We start from the raw sequence: 23,052 nt of genomic DNA on the forward strand, positions 1-23,052 counted from the left end.
ACAAGCCTGGCGAGCACGAGCACGAGCACGAGTAATGTGGACGCGCCTTCAAAATTCCCTCTTTGTGTTACGAATAATAAATAATAAGAAAGATATTTCTTTTTCATCCTATAAATATTGTCAGTTTGCTTCGCGTGACAAAGATTCACGCACTAGATAGACGCCGTAATGTATTTATAAATCAATACCCTTCCGAATTACTTCAGGTTACATGCAAAATGTTTTAATATATATAAGACTGTTCTCAGTGGCTTGAAGGTAAAACCGTAAAAAAAATATTTCATCATCCCCCTGAAGTATTAGAATTTCTCAAAAATGTTGGGAAACTTCGTACCGAATAAAATGGAATATTAATATTATAATATTATTAAATATTCCATTAATATGCGCCACAGCAACCCTTCTACCTGGGAATTGTATCCAAACGCGCAGTTCGTATTTCTCACAGCATTCAATCACAATTACATATTTTAAAAATCACTAATTTGAGTTCTAGCTGCGCCATAGCTCTAGCTGTTAGTCGCTGGCTTCCAATTGCTGCGGCCCGGTTTCGAGCCCAGGTCTGGCCATGTGGGACTTGTGGTGGACAAAGTGGAGATGGGTCAGGATTTTTCCGAGTACTTCACTTTCCCCTGCCAATCTTCATTCCACCAATTGCTCCACAATCACCCTCACCTGTCATCTGAGGCTGGTACAATAGGCCAGAAGTGGCCGCAGTACCAAGTTGACTCAGTTTCACCCCATAAGAAAATAAAAAATGAGTTTTCGATGAAATTTTTCGGGAGATAAGATAATATTTCAGTAATTATAATATTTGAGACTAAAAATAAACAGAGGATATCAGCAGAAGGATCCTATGAATTTTAGACTGATACCAAAGACAGCCTAACATTTATTAGACAAAGTACGTACTTGTAAGATTTGAGGCTTTCACGGCGGTGACTATGAAGCAAGCAGTCTTCTGGGATTTGGCGCCGTGTATATGTGGTGTTAACCGACGTTTCGGAGGAACGTATCGCCTCCATCTTCAAGGTAGAAGAAAAAAGTCTGCTTTTATCGGTTCTCACGGTCTCTTCGCTTGTATATTTCTTATATTTTTTCTTCTACCCTGAAGATGGGGGCGATACGTTCCTCCGAAACGTCGGTTAACACCACATATACACGGCGCCAAATCCCAGAAGACTGCTTGCTTCAAAGTACGTACATGTTTAGAAAAGAAAAGAAATCTTCTACATACTCACATACTAAATCACATTTAATGATAAATGATAACCGCACTAAACGCACCAACATCAGGACATTATCATTCTTCACAGACCTGACGCCGAAGCAAGAGACTTCTGGCTCGTTTGTAACCCACTACGTAACTTAACGTTCATGCAACATGTTAAAGCTCAACAAATTTTTGCTGTCGTAATCCGAAATTGCCTAATTTCAGACCTTTCATCTTATCTTCACATTTCAGATATTCTGGACTAAAATAGGCCTTATTTCTTAATTGGACTGTACTGTCAGGGACAGTCGCAGGGAATTATGGGTTGTAGTCTGTGCCAGTAAATTGGATGTGAGATTGGCAACGCACTCTATTTTGTGACAGCGTGGGGCTCCGTCTGTTAATTGCAGAAGCTGGCACAAGTTCATGGCGGTTGCATGCAAGAAATCAGTGGCTTCATTTTCTGTACTGATATCCTGCTGTTGTGGAAAAAGCGGCGTGTCTCGGTCTTCCAGTAGCTCCCTCTCGGGTTTCTTCTGTATCCCGGTGTACACCTGTGTTCCTTACCGTTTAATGAACGATGTTGTCAGTGTCTCGACTGCATAGCGAAGTAGTAAAATATCTGATGAATGTGGGTTGCAACAAATTACAAAAAAAAGTGGTAAGGTAAATTTGTCCCTATTCTCAACGAATTAAGCACTACACACGCCATGAAGACGAAAGGGGGAGTGGATGAATAGATCCAAATTTTCTTAACCTCGGCACTATCTGGAGTGGCCAGCTTCACGCCTCGGCCGCTTTACCACCGAGGAAAGATCCCACGCTAGCCAGTGGATAGGAAGCTCTGTGGACCACATAGCCGGTCACGACGATTTGTAGAAGAGAAACTCCTGACCCTACCGTGAATCGAACTCCAACCTTTCAGTCCTTCACCCCGTAGCCAGTCGCTGTACCGACTACACTACCCCGGCAAGAATTGATAATGACCTAATCTAAGAAATGACCCCTAATTTGCTAGAAGGAACTAAGGTAAACCGTGAGAAACATCTGTCAGAATATATTATGTCCCTACTCAGATTCGAACCAGACACCTCCGAAATAAAAATCTAAAACGTTACAGCTGCACCAGCGTGCTTCGTCAAAATCTGTTGTTGGTGAAACTTTTAATTCTGTTATGTTGACAATTCCTTTAAGTTCGGTACTAGAGCAATTGATCCGTCTCTTGAACCCCAATTCAGGACAATCTGCCGCAGCCACTCCTCCAGCCCGGAGGGTGAAGTCGGTTAGTGATTTCGTAGGTCCGAGTTTAGTCTCAGGGCAATCCATGTTGTATTTGTGGCGGTGAATTTGGAGGTCGCTGCCGCGTGAACATCATCTCTGCGCTATGCTGTGGATGTCTCTTCTTCATACCTCAACACAAACTGTCCTGAGAGGGATCACAGTTTTCCTCAGTCTTCATTACATGTCGCCACAGTAGCTCCAATTAGGCCATGTCTGCTTCTTGACACATCCTGTCCGCAAAATTTCTCACTAGTCCCCCGACACCCGACGCTGTATGATCTCGGCTGCTGAAATAGTCGTTAGATAAAAACAAAATGTGGTGGGCAGAGTGGCACTTGAACAAGTTTGTCTCTGAGCACTTAGGTTTATCCCTGTAAACCTTGATTCCACCCATGTTCTGCACACATCCATCATCTGTCCTGAAGAGTGCAGCTGATCCGAGTAACCAGCGCCTTATTGAAATCCATTTTCAGCACTTTACCCCTGATCCGGCGTTTCTGAGAACTCTAAAAGAAGGAAGGTAAATATACGACGTTAAACTTTACTTATCCATACTTCCCTTTGGCCATGATTTGATGTTATATCTTGAAAGAAATGGTCTATGAATTTGAATTTATGTGCCTTGAGATCCAGCTATTATATAAGCCAGTGTTGAAATGTTTCTAATTAACAGCTCACTACAAGTGTAGTATAACATCAGACGTGAGAACAAGTCACCATTTGTAGTCACATTATGCTTATATAACGCGATATATCAGGGGTTCCCAGACCTTGTGATGCCGTGCCAGGCCCCCTCCTGAATGAAACAGAAATCTGTGCGACTCGCCATCTCTACCAGTCAGCGAAATAAAGCACTTCTGCGTATTGTTGCAAGTCTCTACCAGACTGTACAGTGACATCAGGAATTTGAACAGCAACCTAGCCTTGCTTGAGCTACAGTAAGCTATAGAATATTCCTGAACAGCCACGAAAAGTGAAGTTCTGCTCATTGTTGCAAGTCTCTACCAGTCTGTAGAGTGATATCAGGAATTTTAACAGCATTCTAGCCTTGCTTCAGCTTCAGTAAGCTATAGAATATTCCTTCACAGCCACGAAAAGTGAAGTTCTGCACATTGTTGCAAGTGCCTATCATACTGTAGAGTGACAGCAGGAAATTGAATAGCTTTACAGCCTGGCTACATGTACAGTAACTATACCGTTTCCTGTAAAGTCATACAAATTGTTTGAATATATTTTATGGCCTGGAGATACATTTTCGGTAAGGTCCCACGAGTATATAAAACTTACGGACATACTGAGACCATGTGTGGTTACAGTAATATTTTAAATAATTCTTGAAAACTTGTAGACTAGTCCCCCACGGGAGGGGGGTTACGGCTCATTGTTTGAGAGACCGTGGCGTATGTGTGTGCTGGTATGTGTTGTGTGTTGTACTACCCTCTGTACGCTCTTGCAGCCGTTATCTCTGTTCATATTCCTGCTCATATTTTTAAGCTTTCGTTATAAATAGGATTATACGAATGTGTCATTCATCACAGTTCTGAAAACAGCTGAAAAGATTGTCATGATAACGGGAGCAAGTACGGAAGAGATACTACAGAAATGTCTGCTAAAATTTAGGCGAAAAATTTGGCAGTTCCCACCACTAGCTGCGGCTTCCACAGAAAGCCCAGCCAGTGATCCGTTTTATACGTACATATTTCAGTCCTTGAGGGACTTTTACTAGACTACTCGGCATCACATCCAAGAAGCTAGTACCCTTAAATTCTTATTTACGTAGAAGAATAATTGAATTGTAAATATCTCGGCACACGTACACTAAGTTCACTGCACATCGGTGTGTCTGGGCACAAAGGGTTGAGAAAAAATGTGTTAAGAATTAAAGAAAATTTGAGACATCATATAAATGCATGACTCTCTTCTCGGCCCATAAGTCTCGTGTCAATGTTCAGTTAAAAACCGACGTTTCGGAAATCTTCTCCCACACCAGTGTTGGAGTACTGAATGGCCGTAAGTCGGTGTTGCATAGTGCTCCAGTAAGATCATCGATTTGACAGACTAGCAATATAACAGCGATGTGTGGTCATTTATCATACCGACCTTGATGATGGAGCCGTAAGAGATCACCGAAACATTGGCTTTTGACTCAACATTGACACGGCTGATCAACTGACAAGATTTTAGTGCATTTATTCACCATGGAAGCTTCAATTCGAACAAACTGCCATATACAGGGTGTCCAAGGAGGAAAGATCAATATTACGGGAGGTCATACTATCGGTCATTCTAAGTAAAAAAACTGTATATATACATGCGCCCTATTCCGGACAGTACACTGTACACTGTACAGACGAGCAACACGTCATGTCCTCACACGAGTTGCAAAGTACATTGATGTTGACGGTGAAATTTTCGAAAATGTATTACACTAGGTAAACTGTACCAACTTTGTCACTTGAACAATAAATCCGGTATTAGAAACAGTACGTAATATTACTTTCTTATCAAGAGTTTTGGAACTGTACAGTGAAATGGCTCTATCTCAGAAATCGTTCAGAATAGGGCACGATTACATTATACAGTTTTTCTGTTTATAATGGCCGATACTGGGACCTCCCAGAATACTGACCTTTCCTCCTGTGACATCCTATATATAAAAACGCACCACCTTAATAAAACTCTCGTTTCTGACTTGTGCAAATTACATGTCCCGTGTTGTATCTGGGGTTCTCACAGCTGTGATTGTTAGGAGTGTGATCTTCTTGGTTGTATTAGCCCACCGGCATTTCGGAGAAATTTATCGCCCCCTTCTTCAAGATCAGATATTGCCTGGCGTATTCTTCTACCCTTGAACAGATACGATCCTTCTAAACTTCAATGGACTCCTACCCAACTTGACGGCATTGAGATAAAGAAGCCTTAATCTTGAGTACGTTCTAATCTGACGAAACTTCTGCCTGGAGTTAGAATTATAGTTAATCTTGAACAAAGGAACTAATTATTGTTCGGGAAATTAATTACTAAACTTTACGAACTAATTATACCCTAACCTAATATACGACATAACATGGGATATTGTGAAATTGTTTAAATACATCAGATGTTACTGGAAGTGCAAATGAAGATCTATGTATATCCTTGTAATGTAAACAAGCGACAAAGCTCGTAAAATGTAAAATATATGTTCCCCCTATCTTCAGTAGGAACATTTATAAACAAGAACTCCAGCACTTTCCGTCACGTGTCCAGAAATATGTTTAACTACTGCTGCAGGCTATGATGCTGTACCTTGTTACAGACACTTTTGAAATGCTGTTCCACGCATGGTATGTTTAACGACGCTACCAGTAGCTCAGGTTAGGCCTCTACATCTCCGATTTTTAGGGCGAGTGATGAGTAACCCGAGACTAACGGCCGTGGGGATCCGTTGCACTGACCACGCGACACCCTCTATCCGCTAAAGTTGGCACTAAATTTGCCGATAAGGAGCGGTCGCTCGGTCGGTATTGTTCGTTTGCGGACTACAGACCACGGATTTTGTTTTCTGCTTTGTTTGTGATGAGTAACGAATTGGGAAGTCTGTAGAAGGAACAGGTCGTGACTAATTCAGGCTATTGCCCAGAATTATCCTGGGGAGACTTATACAAATCACGCAGAACCTCACTCAGGATGCAATGTGCTCCGAACAAGACTAAACAAAGCGTCTGCGAATATAAGCCAGAGGCGTTACTGCATGAACAAATTTGTTCGGTGGCACTATGATCCTAAGAAAGGAGGCATCAGGTGCCTCAGAAACGTCGGTAACCACAAACAAGACCACAATATAAACCTTCACCGAGATGAAAACCCTCAAAAGTGGCAATGTGAGCGTAGCTTATTCACACAAAATTCTCTGCGTATAAAAGCTGTAACGATGCTGCGTGATGTTACGTCAGTGCGTCAGTGTTCGCCGAAGACGCATGTTGCTGGCAGTAGCTACTGATTCTGATCTACCAACAATAGTCTCTAGTCTATATTGTCATTGTTGTCAAGAATGAAAAACTTCATAAACCTGTAATTTTTTATTCCTGCAATATTGGACGTTGAGATTCAATTGCGAATACCCGAAGCAGATCGTCTCACGCATAAATGGGTGCCAGCTTACGTAAGCAGCTGCCAATAATATACTTTTTTTTTTGTGCCTGAGACACTGAACTATATTCGAGCGTGCCGTCACGTGACAGGTTGCGAAACATTTGGTTGGCAGGCACTCTGACGGATTGCCAATAAAACAACGCAGTTCGTTTGAGCTGTGTATGAATGAATCCTCTATGAATGCGCATGCGCTCCCAGTAATGACATTTCTTTCCTCTAAATAATTCCGCTTTCCGTTACAGTCCGTGGGCTATTTGCGTGCCTCGGTGTAGGTGACTATTTTCATTGGATGTTTTGTCACGTGATATTAGCTGTCTAGGCTCGAGCTCGTGTCGCGGCCCCGCGATCCGTGGGTTATGTTACATAAACTCCGCGTCCACATGTCTCAGATCTTCCCCTAAACTGTACTTACGCCAGCATGTCTGAGGTCAACAACCATCTCTGTCCTGCCTCTGACGTCAACAGACGTTCCAAAATATTNTGGCCAGAAGACTTATGTAACTAAAAGGTAGAGTACTGCCACTGGGCAGCTGCCGCCTTCACGACATAAGCACCCATCTCATTTACTTATTACTTACAGTGGTCAAGTAGATTGTAAATTGACGTAAATAATAATAATAAAAAAAAGCAGAATATTTTTGTTTTCGTTCCTGTTTATTAACAGCAAATTTTCAACCACATTACGAACTCTATTTTAACATCATTTCATTGGAGGTTACTCGTCGTTTATAGTCAGTAATACCAGCATGGCGTATTGTGGCATGTAGACCGTTGCTAGGCATCGACCCCGAGATAAGCAACACAAACGCAAGAATTCCACGGCAACAAGAGGATACAACAGCAATGGGAAGCGGTGTTTTCTGCTCGGCCCTTGCCGAGACAGGTGAGTAAGGAGTGAGTGAGTCAGTGAGGTGGATGGTGAGTTAGTGAGTTAATTAAAAGACTTATACAGTTCAGTCGTTTTGAGCTGTTGCTGTGAGAAGCTAGTAGCTGAGGCCAGAGACCGTTCGGGAACACAGAAGAAGGGAAATGTTCGCCGTTGAAATCCGCTACCAAGAAACGGCTAGTGGAGACTGTAACAGTCTGAAAACTGCAGTGTGTGTGTGACAGTGAGTTCTGTAGTATAGTAACGAGTTGTATAAGTGTTCAATAAATACGATTAACATTCCAAACATCGTCTATATTGTAACGGATTTGGTCAACGCATTACCAAGCAACAGCTCTGTAAACACGGTCCAGCTCGCAATAATAGAGGAAGCCGACGCGCCAATAGATTGGCTGGATAGCGATCATTGATATTTGTCTACTTTAGGTCCATGTCCGTTCCGCGGCTATATAACGACAGCCATGAGCTGTAAATTCAGAGTGTACTGTAACTAGGGGTACAGAAGAGTACACAAGTCAGCCTGTGAAGACTTTATGTGTGCTGTAGTACAGTGATATTGGAGAGTGTGATTCAGTGAGACTTTTATAGTTTCTTTGTTATAAATCCATGAAGACTAGTGCAGAGAGGCTTAAGAGATTAGTGTGGAGTGCTTTGTAGTGTGAAAATCAGTAACAGTCTTATAATTATTTGTAGTTACGGCCTGTAAATAAACAATAAATCCAATTACCAATCCGAACACCGTCTTTAGTCACTGCGACAGGTGCCAATATGTATGCCTGCATACTCTGAATTGAAGCGTTCAATAAAGAACCCGGATTACTTTTATGACTCATTTCCGGCCACGTNGCCAACTTAGACTAGAGAAAAGGAATACGTACAGAATTTGATGGGAAAATATTTTTTTAAACGCAGTAATAAAAGGCTGAGACTTATGGTCTATGTGGGAAGAAAATATTAATATGGATTTTATGGAGGTAAAACATGATGGTAGCTGGGTTAAAATTGTTCAGGATTGCGTCCAACGATGCTGAATCCTGGAGTTATGCTACCACAATCCCCACGGCCTTAATTTCAGTTTTCTAGACCGGAGCCGCTATTTCCTTGAAATAGCTCCTCAATTATCCTCACGAGGCTGAGTGGACCCCATTCGAGACAAACTACTTCTCAGAAAATCTGGTAGCTCCGAGAATCGAACCCAGAGTTATAAATATAAAGAATTTCGAGATATGCCTCCAATGGCTTAGAGTTCGTATCAGATTTCATGGAACTGGATCCTTTGATTTAAAACTTGATAATGGAGACATATGTAATACACTCGAACACTTAACAGAGAGCGCGTTGACGTCATAAGCCTACATTTTTATGAAGGCAGTGAAGGAACGTGAAAAGAGTTACCACCGTCGTGACACACTCGCCATTCACGGTCTGTCGCTAATCAGAAGATACGTATCCCGGGTACACAGTTGATTAGACGTCGTTAAACAACGAAACCGGAATATGCGCAAACAAGTCAATAAAATGTTCCGTACTTCGTTTATAGGACAGTCTTCAAACCGACAGTAACTCACAGTAACTCACAGTAACTCACAGTGCTTCATCTTCCCACCTCTACCCCCTTTTTTTATGCGCGGTCACAAATAAAAGTTGCAAAAACGCCCTGTATCGTCTTTGCCATATCTGTCCGTCTGTCCACGCATATCAACTTTAAAATCACTGGATGGATTGTCATGAAATTTCATATAGGAGAGCTTTGTTAAGAGACTTATAGTAAAGTAAAAGTAAAAAGTAAAGCTATCCCTGTAACAGGCCATGAAGGCCCAGAGGGTTGTGAAACGTTGAGGCTCCCACATTGAGACTTGTAGACAAATTCCATTTTTGGTTGACACTGAATGAAAGTAACAATTTACATGAAGACCTTGTGGGAACTGCCCACATTCAAACAAATGTGACAATGAAAGTATCATTGCTTAGCAATGGCGAGTAAACAGCTGTTGCTAGGCAAAGCCTACAACAATACAANCGCATGTCTGTAACGTGCTGTAGATATCTGTCGGAGAGAAAAATGGTTCTAGCAAACGTGGCAGAGAAAACCGAGTAAACTTCCCTAAATCGGACGGTTTACGAGATAATTAAGGAAAAGGGAGCAAAGGAGTCAGAATTGTTGCGTACATGTATGTGCGCAGCTGCGCTCTAACTCATAACCTCTCACTTAGTTGTGACTGTGTTGCCCCAGCATCAGCGGATGTCAGATGTTTGTGAAGGCACAGAGCCCAGTCGGCGAAGCTTTCTGCCCGTGACCTCAATATGTCATGTCCCTACTTAGCACATCCCGTCTCAGTGCTATGCAAGGGCGCAAGAGGTCAGTGTTGTTTTGTCGTTCTTATAACCAGTGTGTTGTTTATTTCGTAACTGTGTGTCACAATGGTAATTGATTGCAACTACTCATAAAATTCCACGCGTGGCTTCTCATTTCTGCGAAAGAAATAGGAGACACAAATATTGTCTTACATTCGCTTGAAGAATCTGGCTAAAACTGGCATAAGCAGACTTAATGGATTATTTAGATATTTAACTTCATCTGTTTTTATTGGCATTACCAGAAGGCTGAAGGGAAACGAGTAATGTGGAACATTACACTCTTCACTGTCAGACTCCTCAAGGGAGTTAAGATGTGTGCGCATGCGTGGGATATATATCGCATGCAATTAAAAGTGTTAAGATTTTTTAAATTTGTTGTTTAACAACGCTGTCAGTATCAAAACTATATACAGTGTCGGTGACAGAACAATAAATGAATGGAATGAGAATTGGCAGGGGAAACCGAAATACTAGGAGAAAACCTACACCAGTGCCAATACACCACAGATCCAACATTACCTGACATGGACTCGAACCTGGGTCGCCTGGGTAGGAAGTTGGCAGTAGTGGGAACCCTCCAGTGAAATACCTGAATACTGCCTCCAGTTAGGCCACGACCGCTTCCTTACACCATTCGATTCGATTAAATGAGCACGCGGTAGTGTAGTTGGCTGAGGCACTATGCTACAAGCCGGAAGGTCGCAGGACCAAATCCCGATGCGGTCATTGGATTCTTTAATTTACCTAATCCTTCCAGCCACACTGTGGCCCTGGGTTCTACTTAGCCTCTAACAGAACTGAGTATCAGGAATCTTCCTGCTGGGGTAAAGGGCGGCCGGCGCGTAAAGCTGACAACCTCACCGCTATCTGTGAGCCGATGGTCTACAGAAAATGTGGGAGCCTCGACGTCTCACAACCCTATGGGCCTTCACGGCCTGTTACAGGGATACCTTTACATTTTAACATGGCATTGTATCCGAGAAGAAAGAACGTTTTTAAATATGTCGATTTTAACAATGAAGAACTCAAAAAGCTATACACCCACGAAGTTAGGAAGGTTGCGCGCGATGAAGTCTTTACAAATGTAAAGTTCTGAAAACACTTCAGTAGAGAAATATGATTCAGAATTTGGACTCCAAAGGCGAAGAGATTCTGAAGTGTTCTGACGACGGAGTGTGACACTCAAGGTTACTGGGTTTTTGGACTTTGTCCATCGCCTCGTATTCTAAAAAAACATTAAAGAAAACATCGTTTCTAAAAATGGATCTGTTTCCGTCCTCATATATCTCCCACCCCCTCGTATATGAATGGAAACTGATCAATTTTCCGAAACGTCGTGTTCCTTATTGTTCTTTAGAACACCGGACGATGGCCGAAGTCCAAAAATTCGTGTTCTATGAATGCAATATTAGGCCGTTTTTGGTTTCATAAAAGTAGGGAATTTCTTGACGAGCTAAAGTACTGTTCTCTTCCCACGATTAAATAAAATTAGTAAATTAGTGAGTTAGATAGGAAATAGGTGGGTAGTCAGTGAGTTAAATAAGTCTGCACACATCTGGCTCTCGCCCTAAGCAATAAACGGAGTTCGTGATACGAAAGCTGTTACCAGAGGAGTGCTTTGTGTACCTACGGGGTCCCAGTGGATAATGAAAACCTGTTGGGGTGAACGTAGGCTGCAGCCACCGGTCTGCCACCGCTGCTCCCACACTCGCTCTAAAACCGGAAATTAAATAATTACGTAACAGAGGCATTGTCAGTGATCCCACTGCCTCGTGACAAAGAGGCCGACAATTTCTGAACATTGCTTCAGTTTCCACTTCCAATATAAATCCATGCACAAATTTCATTAGGGAATCAGACACAGCGATGAACAATTAATACACATACAATTCACGATTCAACACTCCGTGAAATTAGAGGTCTCAAGGACGAGGAATATCCGGAAAGTAAAAATGCAAGGGACGTTTTCTTATGGAAATGGCAGCGCTGCCGTGTGAGACAGGAACCGGATGACAGGGCAGAGTTCCCCGGCCACAGTCACGGCAACGTTATGCTCGCAGTGTCTGTTTAAAATGGCCGTGTCGATACAAAATCCCGCCAAAAATGAGGTTCGTATGTGATCCGTCTGATTCAACGAGTAAAATGTGCGTTATTGAGTATCCTTAACTGAGTGTAATGGACTTCAAAGTACTCACCTTCTGGTTGTATACCGTGCGCGATCCTTGACGCCGGACGGATTGGTAATGCTTTAGATTCGTGTTCATTGAGTGCTCACTGAGAATCTGGAATGAGACATTGGCTGTCATGACACGTTTTCGTGTTTTTCCTCAGTTGTTCTAAGAAAATGCTGGGATATTACCTAGATTAGGCCTTATAATCGTATTCAGGTTATTTATTTATCGACGTAAAATTCGATCCTAATCAGTTCAGCTACTAACAGCTTACCTAATTCGAAATAATAACGTTACGAACTTTACAAATGATTTTTTTTTTTAATTTCGAAAACATGAGAAGCATCAGAGTAGGGTAAATGAAGTATGTTCTAACATTGTGGTTTCTTATTGGGCCATAAATCGCATTACAGAAAATACTGTGGTCTGCTAGCATCTGATTATCTTCCGATGAATGATCTGGCGTAAACGTTCCGAAAACTGAATACTCGTACACACCTTCAGTTGACTGCTTCAGGGGAGAAGATTCCTTATGGACAATCTCTTTGACATAAAAAGGCCGAAGACTACTATCTTCTACGGACGCTACACCGTGTAGTCTGGTACAGCCGAAGTTTTGTAGGAATATGCTCCCTCCGTCTTCAGGGTGTTATGGCAAACAATATAAGCAACAATCAAACAGCGCTTAGACTTCGATCGTGAAGATAAAGACAGACTTGTACCAGACTAGACGGCGTCACACCCCATACTCATCGCCCTGAGAACCTCAGATCTGATAAAGAAACTCCTGCAGTTCAGCACAGCAATTCCATGAATGTTTTGTGGATCGCTCGAACAATTTGTGACGATCATAGGGCTTTGTCTGGAAAGGCACCGAAACCTAGTTCTTCTTAGCTCTTCTCATTTCATGTTCAAGCAGACTTACGGAAGGTTTTAGGATTCCTAAGGATATGTTTTCCTCCTAACTACAGATCTGTTTCCTGAGTCAGTTAAAGCTAATAGTTTGAAATACGTCTTTAAGCTTCTAAATTCGGTATGAATGTTGTGCTGATGGTGGTTGCTACACTTCTCCTAGTTTATATAGTACACAGAGGCTACTACAATATAAACATGGGGTAACTGATAGGCCGTGTCACCTAGTAGAGCCTTGGTATTGTTTGTGCTTAGCTAGAACGGAAACAAGCAGCAACCAAGTCTAATGGTTTTAATATGTAATTATACATAAACACACGTTTGAGTTCCCAGCACGACAGTTTGCTTCCTGTTTATCTGCACTACAGAAGACATTACTGAGTGTATATATGTGTTTTACATATTTCTCAGAATAAACATCTGTTGTTTCCCGATACAGTCTTAAGAGTTTCTTTTGTAACAGAAGTACTTTATGTTTAGTGTGAGGTAGGAACTGAAGGGCTAGATATCGGATTACTTGAGAGGAAAAATGAACAGCGAGCGTAAAAATATGTCACCGAATTGTATGTCTGTTATTGGTCCATACGAATCTTAAAACATAAATCGAATGTTCAAACGTGTAAATTGCGACATATTAAACTTTTAAAGGTAAAACTGTCCCTGCTACATTTCCGGCCCATCTAATTCTCCTTGCTACGTTTATCCTAATATTATTCATTAAAACGTTAAAACGTGGAATTTATTAATACTTCCACTATGTGATTTTTCTCTCTTATAGCGTCGACTTTCCAAAACTCCTTATTTGTTGTTTTTAATACAGCTGCAAGTAAATTAGAATATTATACATTAAAGTTAAAAACTCCGTGACTTTAATCTGCAAGCGAACTATACCGACCGAGCGACCGCCGCTTGTCGGCGAAGTTAGTGCCAACTTTAGCGGATAGAGGGAGTCGCGTGGTCAGCGCAACGAATCCCCACCGCCGTTAATTTCAGTTTTCTGCACCGGAGCTGCTACTTTTCATTCAACAGCTCCTCAGTTATCCTCACCAGGCTGAGTGGACCCCGTTCTAGTCCCAGTTCTCAGAAAATCCGGTAGCGCAGGGAATCGAACCCTGACCTCTGGATCTGTAGCCAGGAACTCTGACCACTAGACCACTATATTTAACTTAAAGACGATGCATTATTGTGACGTAATTCTAGTTTCAAGCTACTTAAGCATTTGAATAAATTTTTGAAGTTACTTACAGAAGTGAATGTGAGACTTTTCACTAACTTCTTCACTCGTTACTTGCTTCCCATACGTCAGCAACAACAGCCACAAGATCTGTTTAAGAAACAGCGCTGGAAGAAGAATAGAGGCGGCAACGAAGATAAGAATCATTTTAACGGCGCGATCAGCGTCAGGAACACGTAAAAACATCCTCAGGTACCACACACATAACACAGTACCTGTTAAAACGCTTTTAAAACGCCTAAACTTGCGTCAGATTCACTCCATTTTGATTTCATTCGATGTTATGTGGCACGGCATGCATGTCTGCGAGCAGTAATGGCTCCATCTGCTTTAAAGCTCTCCACGTGAGCAATTACATGGCAGTCGCTCGCGGCGATAGAACAAATAATTGACTTGGAAATGTGACCAGTATTTCTATACACGGACCAGTTTTCCTGGTGGTGCTTCTTAATTTTATGATATAGTTAAAAAGTGCTGGCGGTTAAAGGATGTTACTGGGGATATCTAACAGCCTGTCAACTGTACTAGCCAAGAAGCAAGTACATGCGAGTCGCTTTCGGGTTATAAACTGAAATACTTCTCTTTTAAATTTGAATTACGTCGAGAAAAGAATTGTATTATGAAATCTGTAAAACATTTAAATTAAATTAAAGCATGGACTTTCTAATATTTAATTTTGTTTCTATCAATTCCTGCGATTTTATAGAAGTTCGAACGTCACCAGTTAAATTGCTTTTAAAATCTTGAGGGAAAGGCGCAGAAACAGATTGGGAGGTTGCTCATTCACTCACTCACTCACGGAGCTGAGCCCTTCTTGAGAAACCGCCAATTGTGCAGCTACTCAAGAACTTCCCTGCATTTTATGGAACCCGAAGTTTCATTACCGTGTTCACAAGAGCCCTCCACTGGTCCCTATCCTAAGCCAGATCTATCCAATCAACGCCATCCCATCCTATCTCTCTAAGATCAGTTCTAATATTGTCCACCCACTACGCCTTGGTCTTCCCTGTCGTCTCTTTCCTTCTGGCTTTCCCATTAATATTCTATACGAATTCCTCTTTTCCCAATTCGTGCTACATGCCCTGTCAACCTCATCCTCCATCACTTGATCATTCTAATTATACTTGGAGAAGAGTACAAGTTATGAAGCTCCTCATTATGCAGTTTTCTCCAACCTTCTGTCATTTCATCTCTCTCCGGTCCAAATATTCTCATCAACACCCTGTTCTCAAACACCCTCAGTCTGTGTTCCTCCCTTAATGTCAAAGATGAAGTTTCACACCGATACAGAACCACAGGCAAAATTATAGTTTTGTAAATTCTAATTGTTATGTTTTTGGACTGCAGACAAGAAGACAAAAGGTTCTGGGAATGGTAGCAAGCATTACCCGAGTTCAATCTCCTCTTAATTTCCTCCTGAATTAGGTTTTTACCTGTTATCGTTGTTCCCAAATATCTGAACTATGCCACATTTTCAGAACACGAGTTGCTATATCTGCAAATTTTGAGAGAGATTTCACTGTTTAGGAGTGACTTTTTACTATTCTAAATATTCCAATTATAAGTATGCTAGAAGCGGAAATTTCTGTACTGCTGACTTGATATTACAATGGAACTTAAAGGAATGTTGTGTGAGTATCGAATGTATTATACCGAACAGCTATAGGGCGCAGTGGTGGATTCCTTGGTTGCTTATTTAACGATGCTGTCAGTATCGAGACTATATATAGTGTCGACTGATAGGATGGTAAATGAACGTGAAGAAATTGTTGAAACTGCTGTCGTTACTTCTGTATACTTTCGTGAAGGACATATTGTCAGCTGCAGAGATTTTATATAGCGAATTGTTGGGTTATTATGAATTATGAGCTGGGAATATGTAGCAAGGATCTTGAGCGACTGAACCATCTCATTTCTGGACAAGTTAAAGGAAATTATGTTAGGATAACTAGGTATCTTACCGAAATTTGAACTTCACATTCACTCATTGAAACATGACATTTAGGTCTACCGCGAAGGGGAACAGAATATTAAATATTTGAAAGACAAATCACTTATATGTGGTATTTGAATATCCGGTTCCTGCCTCACAGGAAGTACATAGCGCTGGCATTATAAAGATAAAACATTTCACGGAAGAAATAGATGTTTACTGACATAATCATACTCACTGTCAGTGTCAGAATTATATAAAAGTTAAGTAGTTTGCAGCCTTGAGGCTCGCTTTCTGTGGGGCCTTCAAAATTCTGAGAAAGAAAATTACCCGTAAAACAGCCCCCTCCACACACATTCTCTTGTCAGTTTTGGGGGATAACGAACATCTGACGGAACCTCCTCAGATTGCACGGGTGCAAACATAGGCAGGAGCAGCTCCGGCAGTGAAAAACTCGCTGGGAGGCGTCGTCGCTACTGGCGGTGCAACTGGTCCATCGTTGTCAAGCATATTTTATTCTTACTCACATATACACACATGTAAATTATTTCTAAGTAATTTAAGTGATTTTTTATCGAAATTATGTGGCCCTGTGATACAATGCTTCTTTATATTTTTTTAAATTATCTTCTAACTTATCTTAACTTCTATAAATCATTCATTTGAAACGCTTAATAACATTTACGGACCTCATTTTTATCACAGCTTAGGGTTTAAATGAAGTCCTAATCCTTCTCTGCATACGACATAAAAATGGTGAAGCTTTTAATATTAAAGCAGGCGACAGGCTTACGTACACTTACCGCTGTGATTTAAAATGTTCATTTCATATCGAGGATTTTCATAATTTTACATAGGAGAGAGGATCAGTAAATGGGTCACAAATGGATATAAAACGTAAAACATGTGATATTCGTAACTAAAAAAAAAAAACGTTTACTTCTCGACATATCCTCCACCAACATTGATACTCTTGTTCTATCACTTTACCGGTGTGTCGAAACCCACAGCATGAAAGTCTTTTGACTGTTACCTCGGCCAAAACCGCACATCCTTTCATTATCTGAAAATGTCGAAAGTCCTTGACACACTTATGAACCGCATTAAACGGCAAATGCTTACCACCGTAAACAGGAAACATTTCTTTATGAATATCCTTTGCATTGAGATCTTTTGCCCACAAAAACGCACAACATAACGCTACTCTTCGGTATTACACTCGTCAAGCAAGTTCGCTATTTTGACTACTGAAACCAACCTCTGAATATGCGCGTCTGTTACATAGACTCTCATGAAGCTGGACTATGCTGCTACCTAGTGATACACATAGGAAACCTATTACATCTATTACAGCTGTTCTACTTCCATTTGTGGCCTATTTGCTGACTCCCTCGTATAAAGTACTGTTGTTGCGGTGGTAAAACTAAGTATGAAACGGTAAAGGTTCTATTTTTTAGTCGTTATTTATAGTTTAGTAACTGCCACATTTAATTTTATTAAGCTAAACAACTACAGTGAACACAAAATACACGAATCTAATATATTAACTTGCTACACGAATCCACTGATGTCGGCCGAAACATGCAGGGAACGTTATCTATATAACAGGAGTGGCTAAACCTACCCAGTATCCAGGCAACACATGATGACTTTCAGAAGTTCCATACCCATGAGCACACATCGATTTGATGTTACCAGTTGTTTTGACACGTGCCTTCACGCAGCAAATAAACAAACTCTGTGTCTTCAGTCCGCAAGCGAACTATACCGACCGAGCAACGGCCGTTTGTCGGCGAAGTTAGTGCCTCTGTGGTCTAGTGGTATTAGTTCCTGGCTACAGATCCAGAGGTTCCAGGTTGGATTTCCGGTGCTACCAGATTTTCTGAGTAGTAGTGGGTCTGGAGTGGGGTCCACTCAGCTTCGTGAGGATAAACGAAGATATATTTCAAGGAAATAGCGGCTCCGGTCTAGAAAACCGAAATTCACGGCTTTGCGGATTATTTGCGCTGGCCACGTGACACCCTCTATCCGCTAAAGTTGGCCTTCCACCAACGGACTTCGTTTATATTTAATCATTTGTAAAGAGAAAAAGATTGATTTGTATTCCTTCCCCCCATGGAGTCGCACCAGCGGACATGCATATGGCTCGCTATCAACAGTTTGGTTAAGTTTGGTGTAAAACCGGCATCGCATTTCTTATGTTATATTTTAGCGTCCTGTTGCACTGATTCATATTGTATCCAGCGATACAACGCACGCAGCCACAAGAGTGGAACACATCATAACACATAATATACACTTACACACAACATTAGAAACATAAGAAGAACGAGCCCCATTCGGATGACCAATAACACACACGAATTTAAAACATGACGTATGAGATAATGGATTTTAACAAGTTTTAAATACATAAACTTTATTAATATATAAGGACGTATACAAATTTAATATTATTTATAAATGGACATATAAAGACAAGCAGTGAAAGAGTTGATGGCAGATACACCTGAAGATGGCAGCATAATGCCGAAACATGTAGTGTTGAAATGGTAAATGGGGATTGTATGCATTTTAAGATAGTTAATACATACACATTATGAATCTCATTTCTTATTTTGAATAATGTATATTAAGTCTAAATGTTGAATGAAGACGTAATAGCAGTAAAGACAAATATTAACACCATTTTCTGTTTCACCTGTAGATTTATTAAGTTAGGTGAGGTGAGGTGAGCTGACTTGACGTAACTTGGCGTGATTTGACGTGACTTGGCGTGACTTGACGTGAGGCGAGGCTAGGCTAGGTTAGATTAGGTTAGGTTGGGTTAGGTTATTTATGTTAGGATAGGTTAGGGGAGGTTAGGTTTGCGCAGTAGACTTGCGTGCATCAATCAGTAACTGAGGGGTAAAATACCCTGCTGTTAAGTTAGGTGAGTTGAGGTGAGGTTACGTGAAGTGAAGTGAGGTGACGTGACGTGACTTGACGTACATTGGCATGATTAGACGTCACTTGGCGTGACTTGGAGTGATTTGACGTGACTTGGCGTGATCTGACGTGACGTGACGTAACTTGGAGTTTCTTGGCGTGACTTGACTTTACTTGACGTGACTTGACGTGAGGCGAGGCGAGATGGTGCGACGTGAGAGGAGGCGAGACGGCGCGATGTGAGGCGAGGCGAGGAGAGGGTAGGCTAGGTTAGATTAGGTTACATTAGGTAAGGTTAGGTTAGGTTAGGTTAGGATAGGTTGGGTTAGGTTTGCGCAAGTAGACTTCTTCGCACCAATCAGTAACTGACGGGTAGCATTGCCTGCTGTTAAGTTAGGTGAGGTGAGGTCAGGTGTGGTGAGGTCAGGTGTAGTGAGGTGAGGTGACGTTACGTGACGTGACTTGGCATGATTTGACGTGATTTGGCGTGACTTGGTTTTACTAGGAGTGACTTCAAGTGACTTGACGTGAATTTACGTGTGGCGAGGAGAGAGGGGGCGAGGCGAGGTGAGGTGAGGCTAGGCTAGTCTAGGTTAGGTTTGCGCATTAGATTTGTGCGCATCAATCAGTAACTGACCTGTACTATTCGCTGCTGTTAATTTAGGTGAGGTGAGGTGACGTTAGGTGACTTGGCGTGATTTACGTGACTCGACGTGACTTGGCGTGATTAGATGTGACTTGACTTGGCGTGATTTTGCGTGACTTGGCATGACTTGCCGTGTCTTGGCGTGTCTAGATGTGACGTGACTTGCGTGACTTCGCGTGACTTGACGTGACTTCGCGTGACTTGGCGTACCTTGACGTTACTTGACGTGACTAGGCGTGACTTTGCGTGACTGCGTGATTTTGCGTGAGTTGGCGTCACTTTCCGTGACTTGGCGTGACTTGACGTAATTTGACGTGAGGCAAGGCGAGGTGAGGCTAGGCTAGGCTAGGCTAGGCTACTTTAGGTTACGTTAGGCTAGGTTAGCTTAGGTTAGGTTATGTTAGGTTAGGTTTGCGCAGTAGACTTGTGCGCATCAATCAGAAACTGAGGAGTACCATTCCCTGCTGTTAAGTTAGGTGAGGTGAGGTGAGGTGACGTGAGGTTACGTGACGTGACTTGACGTGACTTGACTTGGCGTGGCTTTACGTGACTTGGCGTGACTTTACGTGACTCGGCGTGACTTGACGTGACTTGACGTGAGGCGTGACAGGGCGATGTGAGGCGAGGCGAGACGGGGAGAGGCGAGGAGAGGCGAAGCCAGGGTAGGCTAGGTTAGGTAGGTGAGGTTAGGTTAGGTTAGATTACGTTAGGTTAGGTTAGTTTGGGTTAGGTTAGGTTTGCGCAGTAGACTTGTGCGCATCAATCAGAAACTGAGGGGTACCATTCCCTGCTGTTAAGTTAGGTGAGGTGAGGTGATGTGAGGTGAATTCAGGTGACGTGACGTGACGTGACTTGGCGTGACTTTATGTGACTCGGCGTGACTTGGCGTGAGGCGTGACGGGGCGATGTGAGGCGAGGAGAGGGTAGGCTAGGGTAGATTAGGTTACATTAGGTAAGGTTAGGTTAGGTTAGGTTAGGATAGGTTGGGTTAGGTTTGCGCAAGTAGACTTCTGCGCATCAATCAGTAATGAGAGGTAGCATTGCCTGCTGTTAAGTTAAGTGAGGTGTGGTGAGGTCAGGTGTAGTGAGGTGAGGTGACGTTACGTGACGTGACTTGGCATGATTTGACGTGACTTGGCTTTACTTGGCGTGACTTGGAGTGACTTCAAGTGACGACGTGAATTTACGTGTGGCGAGGAGAGAGGGGGCGAGGTGAGGTGAGGCTAGGCTAGGCTAGGTTAGGTTAGGTTGGGTTAGGTTAGGTTTGCGCAGTAGATTTGTGCGCATCAATCAGTAACTGACCTGTACTATTCGCTGCTGTTAATTTAGGTGAGGTGAGGTGACGTTAGGTGACTTGGCGTAATTTACGTGACTCGACGTGACTAGATGTGACTTGACTTGGCGTGATTTTGCGTGACTTGGCATGACTTGCCGTGTCTTGGCCTGTCTAGATGTGACTTGACGTGACTTGCGTGACTTCGCGTGACTTGACGTGACTTCGCGTGACTTGGCGTACCTTGACGTGACTTTACGTGACTTGGCGTGTCTTGACGTGACTTTGCGTGATTTTGCGTGAGTTGGCGTGACTTGCCGTGCCTTGGCGTGACTTGACGTAATTTGACGTGAGGCAAGGCGAGTTGAGGCTAGGCTAGGCTACTTTAGGTTACGTTAGGCTAGGTTAGCTTAGGTTAGGTTATGTTAGGTTAGATTACGTTAGGTTAGGTTATGTTAGGTTAGGTTTGCGCAGTAGACTTGTGCGCATCAATCAGAAACTGAGGAGTACCATTCCCTGCTGTTAAGTTAGGTGAGGTGAGGTGATGTGAGGTGAATTCATGTGAGGTGAGGTGACGTGACGTGACTTGGCGTGACTTTACGTGACTTGACGTGACAGGGCGATGTGAGGCTAGGCGAGACGGGGAGGGGCGTGCCGAGACGGGGAGAGGCGAGGAGAGGCGAAGCCAAGGTAGGCTAGGTTTGGTTAGGTTAGATTACGTTAGGTTAGGTTAGTTTGGGTTAGGTTAGGTTATGTTATGTTGTGTTAGGTTAGGTTTGCGCAGTAGACTTGTGCGCATCAATCAGAAACTTAGGGGTACCTTTCCCTGCTGTTTAGTTAGGTGAGGTGAGGTGAATTCAGGTGACGTGACGTGACATGAGGTGACGTGACGTGATTTGACGTGACTTGACTTAGCATGACTTGACGTGAGGCGTGACGGGGCGATGTGAGGCGAGGCGAGACGGGGAGAGGCAAGGAAAGGCGAGGCCAGGGTAGGTTAGGTTAGGTTAGGTTTGCTTAGTAGACTTCTGCGCATCAGTCAGTAACTGAGGGCTAGCATTGCCTGCTCCAAAGTTAGTTGAGGTGAGGTGTGGTGTAGTAAGGTGAGGTGACGTTACGTGACTTGGCATGATTTGACGTGACTTGGTTTAACTTGGCTTTACTTGGCGTGACTTCATGTGACTTGACGTCACTCTACGTGTGTCGAGGTGAGACGAGGCGAGGTGAGGTGAGGCTAGGCTAGGTTACGTTAGGTTAGGTTATGTTAGGTTCGGTTTGCGCAGTAGATTTGTGCGCATTAATCACTAACTGAGGGGTACCATTCGCTGCTGTTAATTTAGGTGAGGTGACGTTAGGTGACTTGGCGTGATTTGACGTCACTTGGCGTGACTTGACGTGACTTTGCGTGATTTGGAATGACTTGCCGTTCCTTGTCGTGACTAGATGTGACTTGACTTCGCGTGACTTGGCGTACCTTTTCGTTACTTGACGTGACTTGGCTCGACTTGGCGTAACTTGATGTGACTTGACGTGACGTGGCGTGATTTGATGTGACTTAGCCTGATTTTGCGTGACGTGACGTGTCTTGACGTGACTTCACGTGACTTGACGTAATTTGAAGTGAGGCAAGGCGAGGTGAGGCTAGGCTAGGCTACTTTAGGTTAGGTTGGGCTAGGTTAGCTTAGGTTAGGTTATGTTATTTTAGATTACGTTAGGATTGGTTACGTTGCGTTGGGTTAGGTGAGGCCTGGTCAGGTTATGTTAAGTTAGGTTTGCGCAGTAGACTTGTGCTAATCAATCAGAAACTGAGACGTACCATTCCCTGCTGTTAAGTTAGGTGAGGTGAGGTGATGTGCATTCAGGTGAGGTGAGCTGACTTAACTTGACGTGACTTGACGGGACTTGACTTGGCGTGACTTTACTTGACTTGGCGTAAATTGACGTGACTTGACGGGTGGCGAGGCGAGACGCGGCGATGTTAGGCGAGGCCAGGGTAACCTAGGTTAGATTAGGTTAGGTTAGGTTAAGTTTGCGCAGTAGACTTCTGCGCATCAATAACTAATTGAGGGGTAGCATTTCCTGT

At 42.8% G+C, this 23,052-nt stretch overlaps 1 long non-coding RNA gene across 1 annotated transcript in view; it reads right to left on the reverse strand.

Moving 5' to 3' along the window:
- LOC111867130 overlaps positions 1 to 14,490 on the reverse strand; it is a 35,913-nt gene extending 21,423 nt beyond the window's left edge. The window contains exons 1-3 of the long non-coding RNA XR_002843294.2: positions 14,405 to 14,490; positions 14,201 to 14,296; positions 12,068 to 12,154 (exon numbers count right to left, since the gene is read on the reverse strand). This is a non-coding gene — a long non-coding RNA (uncharacterized LOC111867130). The remainder of the gene's footprint in view (positions 1 to 12,067; positions 12,155 to 14,200; positions 14,297 to 14,404) is intronic.
- Between the last annotated feature and the right edge of the window lie 8,562 nt (positions 14,491 to 23,052).

This window comes from Cryptotermes secundus, unplaced genomic scaffold (genome assembly GCF_002891405.2).
Source record: "Cryptotermes secundus unplaced genomic scaffold, Csec_1.0 scaffold381, whole genome shotgun sequence".
Taxonomy (NCBI): domain Eukaryota; kingdom Metazoa; phylum Arthropoda; class Insecta; order Blattodea; family Kalotermitidae; genus Cryptotermes; species Cryptotermes secundus.